This window comes from Opisthorchis viverrini, assembly GCF_000715545.1.
Source record: "Opisthorchis viverrini unplaced genomic scaffold opera_v5_125, whole genome shotgun sequence".
Classification (NCBI taxonomy): domain Eukaryota; kingdom Metazoa; phylum Platyhelminthes; class Trematoda; order Opisthorchiida; family Opisthorchiidae; genus Opisthorchis; species Opisthorchis viverrini.
Genome location: NW_008751786.1, coordinates 768,864 through 775,885, shown reverse-complemented (window position 1 = coordinate 775,885; position 7,022 = coordinate 768,864).

Genomic DNA, 7,022 nt, shown 5'->3' with positions numbered 1-7,022 from the left:
GTAGTACATTACAAAGATAAGTCAGTTTATTTTTTTGTCCTACCATGGGCCAGCGTTCACACCCCACACGGTGAGAGCTCCACTGTTTTTCTGCTCATCGAGCTATGAAAGCTCACGGGTTTGCCGAATGGATGAAAAACCAAGGGGAGCATCCGGGCTACCTATATTCCGCAATATCGCCGCAAATAGAGCCCCAAGGAAGGTTTGCCATGATATATATTATATATGTTATGTATTAGCATGTATATTATCAGTATACTTGATGATTCGTTTGTGCCTGGTTGCTGAGGACAAAGGTTCCTATTCATTCGAAACGGGTTCAACTCGCCACGGAATTGTGTAAATCGGCCACTGGTTTCTGTTCCGTGAACTGATTCTTCCGAAAATAGAGAAATGAGAATGAGAATATGTGATTTCACAACTTAGCAGAAGGTTCCGTGTTTTAACCTGTCTCAGACTTTTATCATGACAGGTGCGGAAACATTCTTGTTTGAAGTAGAACATAAGGTTGACGGAAACCCGGGGACTACGCCTACTTGATGAGCCCGAACTGGAAGGGCGAAACCGGTCGTGGGCTGTCGAAGCGTTTTCAGCAACCTTATGAGTAGTACATTACAAAGATAAGTCAGTTTATTTTTTTGTCCTACCATGGGCCAGCGTTCACACCCCACACGGTGAGAGCTCCACTGTTTTTCTGCTCATCGAGCTATGAAAGCTCACGGGTTTGCCGAATGGATGAAAAACCAAGGGGAGCATCCGGGCTACCTATATTCCGCAATATCGCCGCAAATAGAGCCCCAAGGAAGGTTTGCCATGATATATATTATATATGTTATGTATTAGCATGTATATTATCAGTATACTTGATGATTCGTTTGTGCCTGGTTGCTGAGGACAAAGGTTCCTATTCATTCGAAACGGGTTCAACTCGCCACGGAATTGTGTAAATCGGCCACTGGTTTCTGTTCCGTGAACTGATTCTTCCGAAAATAGAGAAATGAGAATGAGAATATGTGATTTCACAACTTAGCAGAAGGTTCCGTGTTTTAACCTGTCTCAGACTTTTATCATGACAGGTGCGGAAACAAATCAACCTGCATGAACTGCCCCCCCCGGCGGAACAGTACTGGATCAGCACTCACGTGTCTTCTTGTTTGTTTTGAAGCGGGCTTCAATTCATGAAGACTTGCGGGATGATTAAAGCAGGCGAGCATTTAGATATTCATTTATCCTGGAAACCGACTATTTTCGTCCCACATCCACTCCTGTCTTAATGATTGATGCTGGGTCTCTTCATGCAAGCCGGCCCATAGTTGATGATACATGGTTTCTCTGAGTTTTTGAGAAAAACCCTGCGTGAACAGACATTGCTCACTGACGAACAAGACAATCATTCTGTCACAGAGGAAGCATGTACCACTGAATGTGTGAGACTACCTTTTGAGCAGTCATCACTGGATGAGCCAGTCAACACGTGACCACGTGATGTGAATCTCGTGATGTATCCTATCTGAGTGAGAGCTGATCAGCCATTCATTGATTGTTTAACCACTGGCCAGAAGGTTGTAGGTTCGAAACTCCCTGAGTTTCGTTATCTGTGCACTGCTTTGATGCTAGACAAGGATGAAACAGTTGTACAGTGCTTCTCGGTTTTTCGGCATAGATTGGTTTCACTGACAAGATGAAGGCCCTAGTGAGCATTACCAAATCGGCCCACATCGCAATTTATTCTGTCATCCCTTGTTGTCCGACGGTTGATTACAAATAATTTCCCAGTAGCCATCATTAGCTGGCCACTTTCCTCATACTTCTGTATCTGCTACGCCAAATGAGGTGTTGCATAACCAAGCCCAAACTGATCTGACACTCGACATGTTTCCTTGGAATTCATGGGTTCAGTGAATAGTTTACAAATCGTTTCTCGCCCCAAGCTGAGCCAATTTCACACGGGTAGTTTGATTACAGCCGAAATGCCTCCATATCGTACATGGTTCCCCAAAACACATGCTCAACGGAAGTGAGGAAAACAATCAAAACAGGACTGCTGTAAACTTGTGGAGCGTAAACTGTATACGGAATGAATGTGCGCACATTTGTCATGCATGATATCGGCAGCGTATGCATACCCACAGGAGCGCTCCATGTGTTCCTCATATTACATGCCTGATTTGTGTTCAGTATGCTGTGATTTAGTCAAGATTAATGAGGCTGTGCACACATGACTGCGTTCGTTGCTATACCAGTTCCGCCAGATTCTGTGGACCGATTCCGGCTTCCTGAGCCGCTCGCATATTTTTGCTTGGATAAATGGGGGTGCAATTTTGGAACTTATAAAAGATAAGCAGCTTTCAGGGGCACCTCTCGCGTCCCGTTGGTCTTAGAAAACAAAACATGCAGGCATCAATTTGCAAATGGTCTTAAACGCGAACATAACTGGGTTAACTGGTCAATGACTAAAGGTTTTGCTGAAGGATCTGCCATTTATAAGGTTGCTGATAAATCTCCGACTGCTTCCACCTTTCTTGAGGCCCCATCAACTAGATCCTGTCCTCAAGTTTTCCTCAACCTGCTTGAGCTCAAAAATGAACCAGGCACACTGAATAGGTCCAAACGGGATACTGAAGTACATCTAACTGATCCTTTTCTGATGTCCCCTCTCATCTGAATGTACTACACATGGTCATCTCGTCAACTTGGGGCTCATCAGGTAACAACAGTCCCAGAGTTTCCGTCAGCCATTTGTTCTAAATGAACCCAAGCTGGAATTTGTGAATCGCACCAGTTTGTGCTCTTATTTGGTTTTAGCTAATGAAAGCGTTTCACCGACGCACTCCAAACTATGGAAAGCCAACCCAATAGAACAACTAGGCGAGTATATTCAATGAATAACTTGTTCATCAACAGCCACTGCTAACAGCTTCTGCATTTCTAGCTGTCTTGTGTCAGATTTACGCTTGTTTGACGACTGGCCTCTGCTTCCTCAAAGTGTGGGTGTACCTCAAATAACAGTACTACTTCAGCAGATACAAGATTACTTCTTTTATTTTAAGGAGCCTCTTGTTCTACTAAGCCAAAAGTTCACACTGGTCACGGAACATATCGTTACAACAGATTAGTGCTTCGTAGACTGCAATGTTTCACAAACTTATGAAGATTTTATGCTGCATCGAAGCAGACGTGGGAGTAAACATTCCTTTTGCAGTATATCGTTGTAATGCACTACTCATAAGGTTGCTGAAATTCCGTCGACAGCCCACGACCGGTTTCGCCCTTCCAGTTCGGGCTCATCAGGTAGGCGCCGTCCCCGGGTTTCCGTCAACCTTATGTTCTACTTGAAACCAAATTGCACGAAATTAGCGAATATACACTCATTTGCCTGAGAACATCATAAACGAAAGATTCAGCTGGGTTCCAGGTGAGTCTCTCGAAAAACCAAATTAGTTTGCAAATGAGTATATATTCGCTAATTCCTTTTGTAGTGTTTTTATTTAAGACTACGGATGACATACAGGCTTGTGTTTTAATTCATCATACCCATAGGTGCCCCAGAATCGCTGACTACGTCTCAGTGTGCCCTACAGGACACGTATGTGAGACTACGGTGAGGGCTGTTCTGCTGTACATGTTCCACTGCGGGAGCGAAGTATCTGAGATGTTTTCAGTTATTTGACTGAAAAAACGTCAGAAACACAGCCGGAGTCGGCTGTGATCAGTGCTGCTTTCTTTGGGGTAGCAGATTATATGCTGAAATGGAGAAAATGGGCAAAGAAACATCACCCCCCCCCCCCCCCCGAGAGGGAGAGGTTTTGTGGTAGCTCCTACTGATATGACGACACGAAGGCTACTTTTTCTTAGCACTTTTATTTGTCAGGATGAACTATTCGGGGTCTGCTGTGAACCGTAGCTGATCATCCACTCTGACCGTGAATGATAGACAAAGGAATCTTCGTACCGTGCGTCAGATTGCAAACTGTAGCACATCTACTCTGCACACTTGTTCAGTTAATCTTTACCTATTCGAAATTCTAAACTCCATTCGGTCCCACTAGGTGGATTTTTGCACGTTGATCGTTTTTTTCTGGGACTCAGTAGACAGCCATGCCTCAGACTCAATTAGTGTAAGTTTCGAAAGTACCAGTACTGGTCCGAAGCGACCCTAATTTCGAAAATTGCTTTCCTTTCTCCTTCTACGTTGTTCCCAGTTTAGCGTTCCGACAGATTTGTTTGCAGTGCGTTTGTGTGTGTGTGTGTGTGTGTGTGCGTGCGAGTTGTTCACACGGTGGGAGCTCCACTTCTCCCGTGGAACGTTGCTCATTAATCTATTGCATGTTTGCACACTCCACCCCCCTCCTGTTATTTTTTTACGCTCACCAGATAAGCAGGATGTGAAACATTAATTATCGTTACCGGATTTCACGTTAAACGCATACCGGCAGTTGTCATCCGGACAGTTATTCATTTGAAACGATAGAGAGATTGTGCACCCGGTTCAAGAGAACGGGGGGTAGGAAAATTGAAGTGGCTTGTGGAACTTTACTTACTTACTTACTTGGTCTGGTTTGTTCAGTAGGACTCAGCTATTAGCATTCATTCTTCGCAGTACTTTTAAATGTAAAAGGCCGTTTTACAGGTCGTATTTAATTGCAATGCATTTCCACCAGTTTGTTAAAAAGATATTGAAGAATACCGGACAGTTGGCAAGTGAAAATCGATACGGAAACCACAGATATGAGTTAATTTTATTTTCATATCATAAATTATTTTTAAAAACAAATGATAGAGTAGAGGAGAATTCAGACTACCAAAAAAAATTGTCACAAGTATGGAGCCACTGATTGTGTGAATGACAGAACCTCTTCTGAGCTGTACTCACTTGGTATTCGGTTGAGATCCGTGTGTGTAAGCCGGAATGTCTTGTGAAATTAATGAAACAGTAATTAGGTAGGTTGTAGGCAGCTTGGTGTGACAGGTGATAGCGGAGAAAAGACAACGTTCTCATTAAAGTTTTGGTTGAAGGTTTGGCTGACTGGTCGCGCGTCTGTACACTTGAAACCTTCGAGTAAAAGCCTTCAGATGGACAGCTCCGATGTACACAAGTCGCAAATCAAGATTTTCTTCACCGTTTCATACTTCCGATTGTCCTTTACCTGGTCGTAATAACTAGATGTTTGGTTACTTTTTCGTGACTACGCAAACATTATCTGATTGGATGGACAGAGATTTATTTGAAGCCTTTTCATAAAGATGCCAGAAAGCCAAGATGGACTTGACTCCCTCAACAGCCTTCTACAAATTCATCCCATCCGATGAACGAGAATTTCTATCCATCTTGCTACACAAGTGGATATCCCCCATGGGAAATCTCATCGGCTTATCTGAGATGGCTCAGTGGTCAGAGGGCGAGTTTACTGACCGGAAGTTTCTTGGTTCGAACACAGCCTATGCTTCTCGACTTCTACTGTCTAGGCTTGGGCAACCTTGCAGTATCCCAGTTTTCGTGCTTCCGTCGGGTGGCATGGAGAGTAACTGTCGAAAAGGTTTTACAGATGAACGGTTTTTTTTTCAAAAAAATACCAAAAGCCGCCGGTTTTTTGGACGCTGTCCACACCAAGAAGACCAAGGTAAAACTTCAATAGTTTCTAACAGAACAGTGAACCTATGTATACCTAGTGGGAAGAAATACCGGCAATCTAACAACACCAGGTTTGACGCTTAACATGTCCGTACATTCAGCTAAAAGCTGGTTTATCCAGAGTCAGAAGCCGTTAGGTGCGAAACCGATCGCTTTTCTATATTGATTTCTTGTGCCGATGTCTGACCTTATGCTTTTGAGCATTTTGCGCGTCCACTGCAATGCTAAGAAAGCGTTTGACCCACTCATACTCGCCCAGTTACACTTCTACACGTGTGTACTATAAACCAACAGGTATACGAAGGATACCAAGACTAATTTGTTCATTTTCGAAGAGCAGTTTATTTGCTGATATTAAAATTACCGTACAAATGTCAAGAAGGTCTAATTTCGAAGCAGATATGGCGGCACAACAACACATCCTGATATTGTGTTTTGCTATCGTCTGCTTCTGAAAGCCGGACATTTTCACTAAAATCCGAAGCCCGCGCCACTTGAAGACGATAGCTCTGTACTGTGCTACTGCCTCAGAGTACCATGTGCGACAGCTTGCCAAAGTGTACAGGGTCCCTCTGACGGAGTCTTTTGCACCTGGGCAAAATACAAAAGCGTCGGCGATTTTAAAGTGCGCATCTCCGTTGAATTGATCGAAAATGACGACGTTCGATTAGCTGCAGTTTCAGAACTAGTGCAGAGCATTTTGACCTCTGTTTTGTAGTGTCGTAGGGATCGATAGCGAAGGTACACGGGGCGATCTCGGAGAGGTCCAGCTTCGGTCAGTTTACTGAAATATCGGGATCCGGAGTTTCACTAGGTTCACGGTCGACGGCGCAGAGCTGCCCCACTAGCGAGCGAATAAATTGGAACGTGGTATTTTTTTTACAGCATTATGACTCAGAAAAACCGAGTCAACAGACTTCTCATTGAGTGATAGTCTCACCTTCACACATACCTGACGACTGGGTGTACACACACTCATATCTTTTTTTGACGACTTTAGAAACTTTTCTTCTATTTCTTGTAAAACAGCGAAAACCTGTATTCTTGTCAACTCACTGACCCTTTTTGGGTGGGGATTTCGTCCAAAGCTCACCTACTCCCCACCTCTAATTCAAACAACTGAATTTGCCTTTGCTCACATTCAGGCCTTCCGGAGTTTCGGGTCCTCTTGTACAGCCAACCAAATACTCAATTACTACTGCAGGAATGGTCATCTGACGGATCCAGTCAAATTTTTCTCTGTTCGCTCTTTCGGGGAACTTCAAAGTCGCGGTAAGCTTTCAGGGACGAACTGAAATCTTTTTGGATAAGTACTCTTGGGGTTATCTGAATGGAGTGTGTATACAGTGGTCCTCCGAAGAGCGCCTAGTCTCAGCAAGTACATGTTTGA